The 18668-nt window shown below is 42.0% G+C and overlaps 1 protein-coding gene across 1 annotated transcript in view; it reads right to left on the reverse strand.

The window, feature by feature from the left end:
• Mctp2 (multiple C2 and transmembrane domain containing 2) overlaps positions 1-17641 on the reverse strand; it is a 221499-nt gene extending 203858 nt beyond the window's left edge. Inside the window, exon 1 of the mRNA XM_021210215.2 lies at positions 17498-17641. The gene's annotated coding sequence lies outside the window, so the exon portion shown is untranslated. The remainder of the gene's footprint in view (positions 1-17497) is intronic.
• Positions 17642-18668: the final 1027 nt, after the last annotated feature.

Raw genomic sequence — 18668 nt, forward strand, 5'->3', positions numbered from 1 at the left:
CAATAAAAAGAAAAACATACACCAGGCTCTGCTCCCACCACACACACATACACACACACACACACACACACACACACACACACACACACACACACACGTGTTGAGTTGTTTGGATGAGATGCATAGGGTCAACAGATATTAGAAACAATTAGAAACAGAGTAGAATGGAAGCTTCAGAGGGCAGGGAAGAAAGGGTGAGGTGCAGGTCCCTCAAGGTGCTGCAGGTATGCTAGGTGAGGCCTCTAGAGACAGATGCTGTGATGCTCAGACCATGTGGATGCTCAGCATCACTGAGCAGCACACTTAGCAAAGTTTTATGCTATGTAAATGTTGGCCTCCATTTAAAATGTGAAGTTATCAAATTGATTTTTTAAGCTAAACTGGGATGTCTAGATCTAGAAAATGGCACCTTTAAAATGAAACTTTTGGATAAACAAGACATCTTTATCTACAGCTTGGTCCCAATCTCCAATGAACATGGTTCTCTCCTTCTCATTGTGTACAAGGGTCACCTGAGTGAGGCTGGCTATCACTGGCTACCACTGCCCACTCTGACTTTTCAAAAGCTGCTCTTGACATTCAAACAAACACGACTAAGTCAGCCATATCTTTTTTCTTATTTCTTCTCTTTTCTTTTATCTTTTCTTTTCCCTTTTCTTCTCTTTTCTCTTCTCTTTTCTCTTTTCTTTTATCTTTTCTCTTTTCTCTTCTCTTTTCTCTTTTCTCTTTTCTCTTTTCTCTTCTTTTCTCTTTTCTCTTTTCTCTTTTCTCTTTTCTCTTCTCTTTTCTCTTTTCTCTTTTCTCTTTCCTTTTCTCTTTTCTCTTTTCTTTTCTCTTTTCTTTTCTCTTTTCTCTTCTCTCTTCTCTTTTCTTTCTTCCTCTCCCTCTCCCTCCCTTTCCATGTGTCCAGAGATCAGAGGTCAATGTCAGGACACCTCTATTGCTCTCTATGGTTGGTTCGTTGGTTGGTTCGTTGGTTGGTTGGTTGGTTTGTTGGTTGGTTGGTTGGTTCGTTGGTTGGTTTTGAACTCACACGTCTCACTGCATCTGGGCCTCATTGCTGTGCTGCCTTGTCTGACTGGCCAGAAGAGACCTACCTGCATCTGAGAGTCTCTGTGTCCCTAGCACTGGGGTGACAGACATATGCTGCAGCACCTGGCCTTTGGGTGATAGGGAACCAAACTCAGGTCCCCTTACTTGTACTTCACCTACTGAGCATCTTCATGAGCCCCAGGAACACTATTTCCTAATGTGTTTCACAATCATCTTTACATTAGGGTACAAGGTAATGCAACACTTCTCATTTCCATGTTTGCTTAAACTAGATGACAAGGACATTTTTGCTGTCTTCTACATTGTCAATCCACTCCAATTCACATTTCACAGCACAGTGGAGACCGTTTTTGATGGGTCATCCTTATTATAAACTTGCTAGACTCTGCTGTGGATTTTCTCACTCAGATCAGCTATGCTGAATTTTATTAAAAAGCATAAAATTCCAGTGCATTATTTAAGGCCACTTTGCTACTAATATTCTGAGTAATTTCACCTTTCAGGAAACATATTATCTCATGTATCTGAAAGAAAGAACCTCCCTGGGCTAATACGATTGAAAACCGACAACCTCATGTCCCAGTGTTATTAAGGAAAAATTATTTAGCTAAATCTTGTTTCCCAAGTAGTTCCAGTGTCAACTATTTGGGGATACCAGTTTTACCTTACTTTTTAAATATTTAGACTATTCTTTTAAAATTCTATATGGAAGTGCCCAGTTCCTCAACTTCTGTTCCAAATCCCAATACACGTTCACCATGTGAACCTTTAAAGGATTCCATGATCGAGGTGAAACTGAAGATGTCTTTCTGGGTTTGCTCAAGATGACAAATGAGATCATGGTAAGTGCATAAATGCCAGGCCTAGGAAACCTGGTCGGGGATGAATAGTAAGGGATATGGTTTGGAAGGCAGGTTCCTGAATAGACATAGGAAAGACTTCTTACTTCACTTATCAAACCAGCCATTAAAAATTGTCTTCAGGTACTAGGGAGCAACTTGAAAGCCCCAACTAAACAGTATTTGTAATTCTGTGAGATTATGTCTATCAAGACTCAACTGCAAACAAACTTAGAACCCCTCATAATGGCTGACTCCTCCCCAAGACAGAATACTTGATTTTTTTTTCCACTTTATTTTCTTTTTAGTATAGGTGTGTGTGTGTGTGTGTGTGTGTGTGTGTGTGTGTGTGTGTGTGTGTAAATCGTATCTGAAAACAGTAAAACATTAGGACACGGTGATGTGTTTTGTATGTGGGGAAGTATATTCTTTGCCATCATGATTCCTAGATTTCTGATGGGCAGCTTAGAGGAACTGGAAGTAGCTATGTAAGATGCTATATTGCAGAATATTCTAGGATTCAGTAGGAAGCTTGACTTCAAGGACATGAGCCTGCCAAGTGACTTGTCATCTGTCTGAGCACTATGAATGTTCAATATTATTGAAACAGATTTTACAAAAAGATCAAAATATCTGGGATTTATCACAAAACCATCAATGTAGGAGACACTGGTAACTAAAACATAACATATTTGATGAGTTCTTTTTTTTTCCATAGCCAAGACAGATATGTACATTATCTGACATATAAGACAGACATGTATATTATCTGAAATTTTAATATTCTCTAGAAGTAGATGCTCATAAAAAGATTGCTACCAACAACACAGATGCGTAGCAGGAAAGTGAATATAACCTACTTAATCTGTTTCATCATTAATTTGTTATAATTCTTACTTATTTGCAAGAAAGTGTTACATTTTTTGGCTCCATCCAGAGACACAGCAAGACTAAAAATAAACATCTATCTGTACAATTCTAACGCTCAAAATTTGAAGTTTAATCTCAATATTTAAGTAAGTTTCTTCTTCCTTGTAAAGCTATAAATCTATATATTCCCATTTTAAAGAAATCATATTATGATGCTGTTCTGTACACAGAGTTAATCAATTTAAAAAAATACAGAGAACTTCTCAAACCACTGACAACAGAATTTATAACAATAGGTAAATGTCCTTCTCTGACAGGTCTTGAAGGATTCTGAATTTACTCTTGCCCTTTTACTGAGCTTCACCCCCTGCTTAGGTGTCTTTTCCAAAAACAAGTGCTATGACTCAAACTTCATTAATAATAAAAATGGCTAGAACGGACTCTATAATTGACAAGTTCAAAATGGGTATAGAGGGAGCTCTCATTCCTAGCAGGTGTCTTGATCTGAGGAGAATCGTGACAAGCGGCGGCTCACTGGACAGTGCTGCCCAGAGATGAGAGCACCAAGCAGAATCACACACGTGTGAGGCAGGAAGGTCAATGAGCACAAGCCTAGTCCTAGCTCAAGGCTTACCTACCCAACCACTGTCATTTGAGAGTAAACACAGATGAGGTCCCAGGAGGTACAAAGTTCAGTTGACATTGGCTATACCTGGGAAGGAGGCTCCACTGACCCATGGCAAAGACCTTGCCTGGCAGGTTCAGAATCTCCAATTTTTCCCAGTCCTATCCAGTCCTACCCAGTCCTGCCCAGTCCTATCCTATCCACATGAAGAAGAATGCTGAAGCACCAAAATAAATAGATTATGCATGCAAATCATTGAAGTCCTGGCTGGGGGTGGGGTGGGGTGGGGGGGATGGATTCTGTGTCCTTGGTCTCCTGTTGTTATGCAACATGTCACAACCACAGATCAAACACTGGCTCTCTGGGGTCTCAGAAAACGTTTTCCTATCTCTAAAGTACCCTCCCGTAGGCCTAATGCCAAGGCCTGCCTTCTAGTATAAAAGCAGTACCTCTGCCCAGTCATTTCGGTTGCAATGCCTGCTGATATCTACTATAGAACTGATGATCCGAAATTATCACATACTCAGTTTACTTAATCTCCCAATCTACTTGCAATCCCAATAAGATATGAACTTAAGGAGTGTATTTTGCTAGTCCACATAAATGCTTAGTACATTGCTATATTTCAATTAAGACAGATGTGTAGATGGATTGAGGGTTAGAAGGAAAGAGAGGTGAGTGAGTGAGTGTATCCAGACAACTAAATCTACTTGTATCATGACTGAATATTTACCATAAATCCAAGCCTACCTAGAGACCAGTGCATGGCATCTACCTAACAGGTGGCATAACCATTAGACCTTTTAAAATCATAGACTGTAGGAAAAGGGTATTGCTCTATGATAAGGAATATGGGTGTATTTATGCACAGATCTAAGGACATTAGATCAATAATGATTATTATCTCTCTAAAAGCCCCATTAGATGCCCAGGAGGGACTGCAGCAGAGTAGTTATATATAAGGGTAGAGTGGGTTTTACCACTGTACATTTCAAATGCATTTTTCCAAACCATTTAATAATGAACGCTCTGTTTCCATTATTGCCATTACAAAATTGTAGTCAACAGGTAGGCCATGGAGTTCTGGACTTTCTTAATAGGGAGAGGCATCCATAACCAACTGCAGAGACTCTTAGCTGAAAGCAGACAGTTTCTATATGTTGGTGCCAAATCTGTAAGCACAACCTTCTACTCTCCTCCCCCAAAATGCCCAGGAATGGATTCAAATAAATCATATATACATGCATGTATGCATGCATGCTCACATACACATGACACATGCACATATACACACACATGCAGACTTTCACTCCCATGAACTCCCACCTGTACATACACACCAAACTGCCTAAAATACAAATTACGGAATATGCCTTCTGCTTGTATGAATCATGGCTCATTGACAAATCTAAATTTGTCAGAGAATAAATTCAAGTGGCATTTGTCAAGCTCATGCCACTTTTATTTCATAACAACTCAGTAGCGAGGCTTGTGGTGGGTCCCCCCAAGACAGTATTTACATGACTTCCTGTTACAGCAGCAACTCTCAGCAATAAGTTTTAGAATGCTGTTCTTCATATTAAAAGCATTCATCATTCAGAAAGGTCACACTGATTTCCCCCACCACTCCGATTCCCTCAGTGTGGCTGTCAGCTCAATGAAGAGGACACTCTCGTGTATCAGTTTACACTGATAACTCCCAAGTGCACATTTTGCATTACCCCTGAGAGGATGCACGTGGAAAGATTGGGGAGTGATTAGCAACTTCCCAAGAAATCTTCTCACTGAGATATAATGTTGTAAATGAGTTTTAAATATGAAGCAATTATTAGGGTCTATTGATGTAAGCCAACAGGACACCTGATGGCTCATTAATGCTAAAATAAGCCTCCTAACCATGAGGACGGGAAATTGTAATGACTGCAGAGACCCCTCCCAGTGAGCAAATGGTGCTGCTGGCATCAGGAACGAACACCTTAGGGATATTGTCATATAATCCCCATAGCTCTCTCAGCAGCCTCTGTCTTACTGCTTAGCTAGCTGAACAGAGAGAGCTATAAGCAACTGGCTGAGTGTCACACGGACAAGATCCAGGCTCAGCCACACAGCTCCGCATTCTTCATCACGATGTGCCCTGTTTCTAGGTAGCCATCACGTAATGTCCTGGATCCTGGGAGCTGACGTGCTGTTTTTCACGTTGCCTTCCCCTAACTCATGCAGTATAGCAAGGCGCTCATCAGTACAGCCCAGGCAGGCCGTGGCAGGAGCAGGCGGACAGTGAAGGACCCTCCCAGCAGCTGCCATGGGTTCTATTGCCTCCCTCCTATCCTGCCCGGCAGGACACACTTCCCCTCTACGTGGCCTACGTGGTTTACTTGCCTTTCAAGTTTTTCTCTGTGCCCCAGGACTATCTTGCCATGAAGAGGAACCCTAACTTTCTAGGGAGACGCGTACTCTTTCCCCTCTGAATTTCACCTGAGATCTTACGCATACCAAGAAAGCGCCGTCCCCCTGAGCTATCCGCGATTCATTGTCAACTCTTGATTTGGAGACGTGGTCACACTGAGCTGTCCAGACAGGTTTTCAAAGTTTCATCCTCCTGCCTCAGCTGCCCACTCTCATGCTGCTGGGACCACACGTCATCAGATCCATCTGAGACAGACTTTATGAGACTAAGAGCAATTTCTATTTTCACTCTGGTCCCATATAAACATGGAAGGGTGGCCAATTCACCCTTTCCTGGCAATTAGGGAAATCAGTGTATGCGTTCCACAAAAGTCGCTGACTCAGTAGAATCTTCCAGGAAACTGTCAGTTTGGCTTGGGTGTACTCCAGCTTTCCCGAAATTATACTGTGCTCAGCAAGAGGACACTAAATCCAGCACTTTGGATAGAATGCTCATGTCTGCTCTCTGTGTTCTGACCTCAGATTTACTGTAAAACAATATAAAAAGGAAAAAAAATACATTTTAAAAGTAAAGTAGCCATCTAATAGGTTTGGGTAGGTTCTTAGAAGGCCGGCAGCCAGTATTTCATCTTTAAAAATGGTGGCCTCAAGTTGGGTCCATGAACTGAATTTAACTTTTTTGTTTCCTAGGAGGGACCTTCATTTGGCGTTGCTGTTGCTATCGTTTTCAAACAATAATTTAATGGCACTAGAAGATGGCATAGGATAAAAGCCTGGTCCACAGATCTCTCATCTTGGAAGAGAAGCTGCAGTGGCACTGGGCCTGTGCTGCTCAACGCCGAGAAGCCAGGCTCCCTCACCTCCATGTGTTAGAGGAACAGAGACAGTAACCATCATACACGAGGCACTCTCTCCCACCTGCCGTTACTGATATTTACAGCAGCACCATATAAGCATTTCAGTGCTAATTTATGAGCCAAACTGTTGAGGCAATCATGTCTACAGCTACTACCTGTCATAGTTGACATCTGAACTCTGATTTACCCTCAGCCCCAAACTAAGACTCTTCTCACCAACATGCTGGTGGTAAATTCAAGGCGGGTACAAACAATATAAGCCTCTAGAACTGGTTCCCTGGGGTAGAAGTTTTTTTAACTTCTTCCACCCCATGTTACCCTTTGAAAGACACATTGAACTGAGGGAAACATCTGGAGACAAACGTTTAAACAGACCTAGCTGGACAAGTTTTACTGACTTCAGAGACTCTCTTAGAATCTGATAGTAAATGTCAGACATTTTAAGGCTTTAAAAGGTTAATCAAATTCAAACAGTTTTTTTTTTTTTAACTATACTCTTATTTAGACATAAGGTGTTTTTTTTTTAATTTTTAAATTATGTACAAGCATGTATGTTTGTTTACAGTATGTGCTTGTGAATGCAGAGGCCTGGGGAGACCAGAGACCTAAGATCTCTTGGAGCTGGAGGTACAGCCTGTAGGTAGCTACTTGAAGTGGGTGCTTGAAGCCAGCCCTGCTGGAAAACAAATACAAGACCTCTGAAAGAGCAGTACGTGCGCTTAACCACTAAGCATTCTCTCCAGCCCCCGAAGTATTTTTTTTTTAAATGACACATTAATGACAGCAAAAATGGCCTATTAGCTCCCTGCCCATTTAACACTGAACACATTTATTTAAAAGGCATGCCTTAGGAAATGGTTATTGTGCATGGAAGCACGTAATGAACTGTGACTCAGCCCAGACTACTCCTTGCCATAAAGGGACAACTACACATTTGCTGATGCTCATGTCCAGAAAAGGGAAAAGGAGTTTATGTCTGCATACTCTAGCCAACAGTATAAAGACATGTGTATAAAGAGGGATAGGCTGTGTACCAGTCTAAACCATGCTTTGCCATGGATCAAGAAGTCAACACACTGCCCATTGTTTTGTGGGTACTAGTTCGATGTTCACTGACAGCCACAGGTAAGACACAATTAATTGAGAGGAAGACTGGCTTTCTGGCTGGTCAGATTCAGGGGTCATCAGTGACGTCCGAGGAAAACTTCCAGACTCCCACAAATATACACCCATAGTATCTGTTTGGTAAAACTTAAATTAAAAAAAAAATTAACAAAATTATCAAGCCGTGTGTGTTTGTGTGTGTGTGTGTGTGTGTGTTCATGTATTTGCATATGCCTGTGTCTGAAGGTCAAATGTCAGTTCTGGGTGTCTTTCTTTAGCATTTATTTATTTATTTATTTTTTAGGACGGGGTCTCTCACTGAACCTGAAGCTCATCATTTGGACTAGGGTGGCTGACTAGTCAGCTGCCAGGACCTGCCTGTCTCTACCTTCCTAGCACAGGATGTGTAAACAAAGACCATCACACCTGGCGTTTACATGAGATCCAGGGATTCACTTGTCCTCATCTGCTTGCACACCAAGCACGTTGCCTTCTGAGTCATCTCTCCAGCCCCTCATAACGCATCATAAAGTGACCTGTCTTCTTATCGGAGTAACTACAAACCACAAGCTGTGTCCTTCTCAAAGGCACACTAAAGCTGAAGTGTGGGTTGTGGGTGCTTTAATTATATCTCACTTCCCATTAAATTCTATTAGCTATAGCTTCCTAAAAAGCTAAGACTATGTCTCCAAAGACACAAAAATAGAAGGATCTTGAATTATGTCTCCAAAGCCTTTCTGGGAATAAGAATAGAGTCCACCCTCTAAGACTGGAAAAACTGGAACATCAACCGTAGCTGTATAATGTAGATACTGAAGACTCATTTGATAAATGCACCCATACACTTATGGGTGTATAAATAAGCACCTAAATATGATCGGTGAGTGGCAAAGATACTTTCAGAGTTTTGAAATGTCAACCTCTGTCCCTACTTAAAAGTTTGCATCATGTAAAAGAAAACCAGAGAGTGACTTGATCTTATATGAACAATCAAGAATAAAACATGGAAGGGCTGGAGAGATGACTCAGTGATTAACAGCACTTCCAGAGTTCAATTTATGCAACCACATGGTGGCCCACAACTATCTATAATGGGATCTGGTCCCCTCTTCTGGTGTTTCTGAAGACAGCTACAGTGTACTCAGATACATAAAATAAATAAAATCTTTTAAAAAAAAATGGAGGCTGCTTGCTTCCTTCCACAAACTCATTTGAATAATTATGAATCTATAACATTCATTGGGTCAGATTAAGAAAAGGGAACATTGAAAATATTTACCTTTGTGTACCCACAATCTGGCAGGAAAATAATTTTAAAATGTGTGTGTGTGTGTGTGTGTGTGTGTACACATGCACACACAGGCACATATGCATTTGAGTGTTTTCTATAAAATAAAAGACACACACCCATCTCCATTACAGACTCAGCAGGATGCCCAAGGCTTCCATCAATGGACCATTCTCATCACCGTCTCTCGTGCTTTGAAAAGACTCACCTTGTTACTGAACCTGAGAATGAATGGACCAATCACCCTCCTCAAAATTCAACAAGCAGAGGAAATACTAAAATATTTGTTGGAATGAGTCTTGATGACATGGAAGTCTTGTTCTTTCTGAGTCCTGAACTCCAACAAGAAGCAAGACAGTGAAAGGACTAAAGAGATGATCTGAAATGTGATAATGGAGAAATACTTAAACAAGCAAATATTGACCTGAAAAACAAACAAATTGGATGTTTGTCTCTGTAAGTTGTACATGTTTCCTCTTCAGTCAAACGAGAGTGACTTCTAATGAGTAGGGATTCTTCAGAGTACAGAGACAGAGATAACGCTGCACCCAGCAGAAGATTTGGAGAGTAATTACACAGAATACAAAACACACCGGCTGACTCTATGCAGAATGGAATCTGTTTAAAAAAAAAAAAAAAAGTAACTTCTTCTACTGCCAACGAAAAGTATGTATTGGCAATGGAACATGGAAGCCATATGATCAAATAGCGAGGTGGTGTCCTGGATTTATGATGAAGCTAGAAACTGAAATAAGGCTGGATGTTGGAGAGGAAGTAGATGATGATGCAATCAAACTTCCCAATCTGTTAGTAATGACCTGAGTCACACCTGCTTGTTCAAACTGTTTTGTTGTTTTACGCATCAAAAGGTCACAGGGTTTAAAGACAATTCATAATTGTACCTTCCTAACCCTCCCAGGTCTTATTATTAAATATTAACAAAGAAAACTTCCTGGGAACCTTCTTTTTTTGCCCAGATCTTTGCCAGCTCACCTGAGACTTAAGGGAAGGAAAGAAATGCCAGACAACCCTACCTGTTCAGACAAGATGCAAATGGTGCAGGAGAGTTCTACCTCCAATTCCTATAGCAATCTAAACACTCAGCTTTGTGGAAGGAAATCAGAATGGATACATACCAGAAAGAAGATAAGGAGGGGAGGGGAGGCGAGCAGAGCAAGATCGTCACAGGGCATGCTTAGGCAAGAGGCAAGAGACCTTTGAGTACAGAATGACAGATGCTACAGACACATTCTATCCAACAGACTCTGTCAGCAACTAATTATGTGTGGGGAAAATGATTACATCACCTCTGGGCTATCACTCACTCATGGGACAGAAACAGGTGGCACAAGAGCTGACCCTGGAGATCGTGTCCAGAACATCATCAAGGAAGCTGAAGTAATGTCTTTCTATCAATAGATGCATCTATTCTACTCTGAGCAAAGCTACTATAGGAATAATGTGGTTCTTGTGATTCAAGAAATACAGTGTTCATGAGTGATATAGCAAGAGGTTCTCAGTCTAAAATGCCAGTCAGCATATCTTATAATGCTGAAAAGGAGTTCATCATGCACTAAGCCAAACATGTCTTACATAATCATGACCCAGTTGCTGCCAGTATGCGTTTGGGTTTGAAAGGTTTTGTGGGGTTCTGTTGTTGCTCTTTAGGGGGTTGTGGTATCTATGATCCTCTCCATTGTCTCTTGGAACTGAGAAGTTTCTTTGAAGCATTTCTCAGAACATCGCCTCCAACACACATATTCACTTAGTTGTTTCCTTTCCTTTCTCTCGTGGACATTCTTTTTCATTTGCTTCATTTTGTTAACAATGCTCAAACTGCCTGACTGAGGCTTGTAGTTCCTCAAAAGCATCCATCCAGTGTGCCCTGCAAACTTCCTCCTTAGGTCCCTGCCTAACCACCCCTCCCTCTCGCTTCCTGCTATGGTCAGCAGCTCTGACCATACCCTTCCCCACCAGCTCCCATAGCACCTGCATCTTGAACAGCACTTGAAGTTTACTCAATTGGAAACGTCTGGCTCTCCTCCTTTGCTAAAATCTCTAAGGGTAGAGAGCTATTTGTTTCGGTCACAATTAAAACTCTAGTATACAGGATCTAATGAGAACAAATACTTATTTGAGGAATTATTTTAGCATATTTCAAACAGTCTTCTACTTAACTCTTCATCTAAGACAATCTATAGAGTCTGCATTTAAAAAGTTGAGCTAAAATGTGTTAGCAGCCACAACAAATTGCCACCGTTTAACCTGTGTCACATTAAAAAATATATATGATTTTATGAAATAGATGATATGCTTGAGAAAAATGAAGGATTTACAGATGAAAATGATAAGAAATGTTTACGTAATCAGATTCTGAAACTTAGCCTTCCACAGTCTCCCTGTTCACACCCCTGCTTCGGCCAGCTCTGCTCTACTTTTCCTTTAAGAGAGTTTTCTCCCCAGCTACATTGCAGGCTCTGGAATGCATTAAAGGTCAGTGGGAGTAGAGAATTCATCCCCAGTTTCTAGAGAAAAGGCAAGAGAAAACATCTTCCACCCTCACTTCAAAGGAAATGGACTGTGTTAGCATCTTTCCTAGCCAGAGGGAGGAATGCCCAAGTGTCCACTGTTAAGTCCTACTAAATTGCCCACTTCCTACCATCTAGTTGTAGATTATATACAACCTAGTCACTCAGTTCTCACAGCAAATGCATTATTAAATCAAGTGATCATTAGTCAAGGAATAAACTATTACCTAAAGAGCTATTCTTCCAAATCTCTACCTTATACAACTGCCTTATAGATAACAGACTTTTGCATGATTCCCAACCCTTTAGCTCAGAGTCATACAGTCATTCGAAATACAAGGTCCGTGGAATTCACAATTCTCTTCTTCCCAAACTGGTACAAAACCCTTCCTAAGGCCGGGCCTTCCTGTCCTCATCAACCCCATTCACCTGATCATCCTTGAATATCTACTTGTGTCACAAATCTATCCACACCTCCAACATTCCCCACCGTCTTAAGCCAAACAAACAGCCTGAAACCCTGAATAACAATAATGTAAGTCATTTCCCAGTGTCAGAACAAGAGGCGTTGAAGAGCCAATACTTGACTATGGGTCCAGAAAAGTTATTATGTTCAACCTGATCTCGCCTTTATCTCCATGATTGGCTAACTATAAGACAAGCAATAAGTGACCACATGCAAAACGGAGTGCGAGGATGAACCAGCCAAGGCTATCCACAAATTAGATGTCCCTGACCATCTAAGGTCAATGTTTGTAGCCAGAGGTAAAGACATTAACCTGAAGTTCAAACTCAAGGGCAAAACATCTGTGGATCCATTCTCAATATACTTATATTTGTAGCTATATGTTCTTACTTATACAGCCTGATAATATGAGATGTCTTAAGGTTAAATATGAATATTTGTTTCTGGAAATTTGTTTTTAAAAATCTACAGGTGTGTACAAAAGGTGTGTGCATGTGTGTGTACTACAGCTCTTCTGTCCATCTTTCAATGAGCAATGGTTGTGCACAACATCACCTTCAAGTCTTCTATAGACTGGGGAGAGGGTTTGATTTTTAAAAGGGTCTAAAATCAAAAGCTTTCCCCATCAGCAGGAAGCTCTGAGTTCTAACCCCAGCCCAAATCCAGGTCCAAATCTTAGCAAGTCTAAAGAACCCTAACCTCCATCACCACTATCCTCCCAATTAAACTCACTGAAGATGTGCACTATCAGTCTATAATGTGGCTACAGGAAGGGGCTTTCTCACATCATTCTGTCCATTCATTCCTGATGGGGCTTGAGTATGAAATATTCCCCATACACTCCTGTTTGAGCACCTGGTCTCCAGTTGGTGGTGCTGTTTTAGAAGCTTGTATAATATATTAGGAGGTGGCACCTACATGGAAGAAGTGGGTTGTTGCCTAGATTGGTGGGCCTTAAAGAGTTAAAGCTGACTCTGTTCTACTAAACTGTCTACTGATGCTACATGCAATTGTACCCTCCAAAAACCACAAAGCAAAATAATCAGTCTTCTCCTTAGTTGCTTCTTTCTGCTATTTTTTAAACAGGAACAGGAAAGTGACTTATGCATTCAATCATTTGCAGTAGGAATAAGTTATATGGACTTTTCTAACATGAGAATTTCCCAAAGAAAATCTCCCTAAAGAAAATCATGGGGACTCAAGGTACTCACTAAAAGACAGAATTGTGTTAAAAGGTATATCCCAATGAGGTTGATTTTGTTTCTTTGTTTTGTTTTCTTGTGTGTGTGTGTGTGTGTGTGTGTGTCTATCTTTCAGATTTCCTCGGTGATACCAAAACAACACAATAGCATCCATGAAAATTTCTCTGAGGCAGAATGAGAAAGGTGGTTCTGGATCCAGGCTGCCTTTCCCTGAGTGCTACCAGAACTGCTTGCCATACTTTTGTAAAGAGAGGAAAGTATGTTCCTGTTTTGTTCTCTTCTTGAGTTTCCCAGCCTTTGCATTAAAACAAGCAGAGCCCTGTGCCACCTTGGGCTTAGACTTGTGACTAATCAGTAATATTTTAAACATGTGTGCTAATGGCACAATATAAGTATGTGCATTACAAGGTCTGATGTTAATTCTATCTGATAACAATTATTTTAAATGCTTAGGGCCAGAAGAGTTTGTGATTTGATAATTCCTCAGATACTATACTATCTGCATATGTTCAGTGAGATAGCTTACAGATTGAACTCAAGCTCATCCATAAGTCCATTGGGTTTCACTTGCCCCTGGTATGCATGTAATCTTACACAATGCTTTAGATAATCTTGGACAAAAATAAAACAATTGTGTGGTATGTAATTTTTCTCTTGAAACATCATGTCAATACTCAAAAGTTCCAGATTTTGGAACCCTCTGGATTTAAGATCTTCAGAATGAAGATATTCAACCTGATTTACAACAGTGATACATCTATATCATTACTAACTTCCCTCTGACTCTTAATCAAAAGGGATCTTTTTTGCCTACTCTGTTGTCTGAAATTCTATAGTGGTTCATAATCTCATCTTGCCTGAGATCACCTGGTAGGTGTTCCATGCTCATATACAGCACCCAAGCCCTAGAGTAGGGGCTGAGAACATGCACTTCTAATGAGTTATCTCAGGGATGCTCATGCAAATGGTCAGAAAGGATACCATGAGACCTGACTAAGGTACACCATTATGTCAATGAAAACAACATGGAACAGCAGACATTCAGGTTTCCTGTAGCCCTCTGCTCACCTACAAAACCCTTCCTAGACTCAGTAACCCACCAACTACAAACTCAGCCCAGTCATCTGAAGTCATGCAAAGGCTCCCATAGATCCTTCATGATGGTACCATCTGCTCTGCAATGAGTGAAGCCCTGTCCTGGAGACAAGGAGAACTGAGCACTAAGACCCTTAGTTCACTTTAAGATACAGGAAATCCTTAGTAAATGATAACTAAACAGACAATAGATCCCTGGAAGACCTTAGAGGTCATATCTGTGTTGTTCACTAGGCATAGGTGTTAAAAGTCTCTAACAATCCAGGAGTCTCTGCCACTCCACCCAGTTACCTCTTCTCTGTTCAAGGGTCTAGGAGTCCTTGGCCTCCAAGCACCAAGTTGCCCCTCACTCATATACAAGAGCTTCAGCCTAAGACCTGTATAGGGCTCTGTGGTCCAAGCAGCTGTTAGATGCTAAGTAGCCTCAAGAGAGAGGAAGCCTGACAACAAAAAGGAAGCATTGCTCTGTAAACATTTCTGATAAATTACCCAATAAGATTGCAACGGAGAGAGAGGGAGGGAGAGAGAGAGAGAGAGACTCGAGTTCTCCTCTAGTTCATCCTCATTTAAATAAATATTCACCTTCATACTCGAATTTTGTATTGATTTCCTCCAAGAGGGTGGCCAAATGCTTTGCCAGTCAGGATACACCGAACCCTCAGCCCCCAGAGCCTCACTGTCCAAACACACTTTTGCCCTTTGGATTTTCTGAGTATTTCTCCATCTCGTCGGTCTTCTGGTCCAGCTCTATCTCCATTGGTCTGTAATCAAATCAAGCGTGGGTTTATACACACCCCCTGCAGATGCTGTTAAAGGTTCGTAAAGAGGAATTCAGGATGCCCTGTCAATTTCATTGGAAAAAGAGAAACCAAACCCATGTGATGCAGGCAGAATGTGTAATCTGATCTTTCGACACAGGCAAAAGCCATTTCTCATCCGTTAACTGGCAACACCTCAAACGATAATTAAACTGTGGACACCTTTGATTTGTGTGTGTGTGTGTGTGTGTGTGTGTGTGTGTGTTCATTTAGCAGTAATTGCAGAAAAGGTTTTAAGAATGCAAACATTCTCCTTGACAGAAAATAGGCAGGATTCTGAGTTCTAGTTTTACTTATTTTACAGAGAATAATAACTTTAATTAAAGGCTCCATGTTGCATGCACTATGAGATGTGGTCAGCAGAGGTGCAATAACTTCTCCACAACCAGGACATGAGGATGCTAAGGATTCCTTGCCTGGGCTGCACAATGTGCTCTGTTTCCTGAGATAGGCTGGAGGAAAGACAGATGCAGTATTTTAATGGTATTCATCTATTAATAAGAGATGGATTTACATACAAACACAAGGTCATTTCCAAGGAACAATGATACCTTTATGCACTTCCCAGCTATGGGAAGAAATTAGGCTAAATTGTTAAAATATGTTACCGTATTTACTTGTAAACACAAGGTCATTTCCATGGGACAATGATACCTTTAGTCACTTCCCAGCTAAGGAAAGAAATTAAGCTAAATTGTTGAAGTACGTTAATATGTGTCATAGAAAGAATACATATGAAGTAACCAGGCCTACTTGTACATATTAGTCCTATTAAGATAGAATAAAGAAGTGACATAATCATTTTCCCTTAAAAAAAAAAAAAAAAAAAAAGCCCATCCATCTACTTGTCCTGGGTAGGGCACAGTTTATCAGCACAGTAACAACAAAATCACTGGTTTTCACTTCAGCCTACTTTAACCTGAGGCAGCAGATTTTGAGAACACAGTTGAATTCTCATTTCCAGCCAATCTTTCAGATCTACATCGCCTGGTCTTACTACAGCATGGACTATCAAAACAGCCCACAGGTGTATCCACGTTCCATTTCTAGGTCAACCTCCTTGTCCAACCTACTGGCTTGTCCTTTATCTCCACTTCTCATCTGTATGGGGAATTAATGTCTACTATGTGTATTTCATGCCAGAAGATGAAGGGTCTGTTTATATAATTGGGCCCTATTTACCTAAAGAGCCCTTTATATAATTGGTCCTCATTAATTCTTAACTTTATTTACTGACAGGTTTCATTGTCATTTTCAATGTGGCTTATGCCACACTCCCTTAAGACTTGCATTTGCCCTATATGGCACCTTTTACCTGAGGTGACTGTACAGAAGCAATCATCAATGTGGCCCTGGGCTTTTCTAAACACCACCTGTAGGCTGTAGACATTCTGAGACCCTCCCTTCCTTTGTCTCAACACCTGGCTACCAAACACTAGCTCAGCCTGTTCTTTAGATGGCTTGCCTTTAGCAGGTGTACAATATTTGTTTAATTGAATTGCCGCTGACCCAATCAAGGCCTGAATACTAATTGTATCATCATCCAGGGACCCCAAAGAATAAATGGTGACTGCATTTTCATATGCCTGGAGAAACCAGAGCTCTAATGCCCCAGGGTTCACGGAGCAGCTCTTTAGCACCTGAAGTGTCTGAAGCCTTGTAGCTTCCAGAGCACAGAGGATCCAGCATCCGCGTGCAGCTGGGATCCTCATACCGCAGAGGAGCTAGTCCATTTACAGAGAAAACTCATCTTGTGAAATCTGAGCTCTATTTAACAACCGGACAGCATAGACAACGTGAGGGAACTAACTGCAGAAACATTCCTTTTGCGAATTCATTTCAATCATCATCACTTTTGCTTTGTTTGGTAATGTGGCTGAGAGCTCATAACCTACGCTTACTCTAAGGTTTTTCCACAGTCCTGTAAGCGAGCAAATGCCAACGCAAAGACAGAAACGCGAGTCTCTACATCTTCAGGAACTCGGAATGCACCAGAGCCCATCCAGTCAAAGAACTGACCTCTGCAAAGTCCATATTCGGGAAGCAATAGGGTGATAACTCCACTGGACTCCGGGAAGCCCGGCTGTGCGGCCTTTAAAATGTTAAGAAACGCTGTGACAGACTGCCCTCTCAAGTTCGCCAACACTTCATGCCTGTCTCTGGGCCAAAAGACACTTCTCTTAACCCCCAGCCGGCAACCACGGATTAGGAATGACATTAAATCCCATCCCGGGCCCCTAAAATCGGTAACTTGGCAGAACGAAGTCCAGCCTCAGTATCAAGACCGTTCAGGACCCTGCTACCCTCCCTGCCCATGCGCGTGACCAGGTGACCCACCACCCTCACCTGTCTGAAGGCTGAGTCCCCAGGCCAGCACAGCGCGGCGGGCGCGCGCCCCTCACTTGCGTGGGATCCACCGTTGCTGTCCCTTATGGCTGTGGTCGCTGCTGGGGAAAACACCAAGTATCCCTGATGCAAAGGACACAGGAGCTTCCCAAGAGCCGCGGGACTTCCTCGGCCACCCCCTTGTGAGCCCCGCCTTAAAGGGGAGGAGGCGGTCGCGTCACCTTGGAGCCGCCTCCCAGCTAGCGCGGGGGCAGCTGCGTGTGACTCTTCCAGGTGTGACACGAAGGAGTTTGGGTTGTTCGCTAGGCTAGCTGGGCGTGCAGAGCGTGATTACTCCGAAATCATTCGTTTGGATTGGCTCACGGGGGAGGAAGGTGTGTCCTAAAAGTCAAAAGGAAACAGGAGGAGTGTAGTCTTGCAAACTTGCAGTTACTAAACACTTTTTCATCACTGAGGCTCAAAAGATCTCACAGTGCTCCTAGTCCTAAAAGACTAGTTCCTAAAAGACCACCAGGCAGAGAACAGCTTCCGGTTTCACTACCACAACCCTAGGAATCAAACCTAGAAAACCTGTGCCATGTGGGTGCGAGGATAGCTGGAAGTCACTCACCCAGATCTGTTGGGTCTTGTCCCCTTCTCCAAGGATGAGCTGCTCTGTGGCCTGGGAGTTGTTCTGAGGACTCTGAGACCTAAAGACACTCGATCCTCAGGTGCTCAGTAAATACTTGCCTTTTGTTTCTTTCCTTTGTGCGCCCCCACTCCCCCCCCCCAGCCTTGCTCCCTTCTGGCTTTGTCCGTTTTGCTGTCCCTCCACCCCCACCCCCACCCCCACCCCCATTTCCATCCTGTGATCCAAGAGCCTATGGGTGTCTACAGAAGACTTTAGGAAGATCTAGGACTCACCTTTCCTGGAAACAGCCATTTTAAAGTGAGACACAGGAGTTACCGAAATGGTAACCTGGCTGTGAAACAGATTTAGCATCCTCTAGGCTGCTGTGGGATTAGGAAATCTGTGACACCAGGGGAGTGTGATTGGTGCAATTCTGAGCTCCCAACTCAGAAAGCCCTGAAATCAAATCCTGGCTCAACAACTAATTGTTTCTAGGCAGATCACCCAGCCACTAGACAGCAACCTTCCCTCTCATAAATCTCAATTTAAATATAGCTATCT

Source organism: Mus pahari, chromosome 1 (assembly GCF_900095145.1).
Source record: "Mus pahari chromosome 1, PAHARI_EIJ_v1.1, whole genome shotgun sequence".
Taxonomy (NCBI): domain Eukaryota; kingdom Metazoa; phylum Chordata; class Mammalia; order Rodentia; family Muridae; genus Mus; species Mus pahari.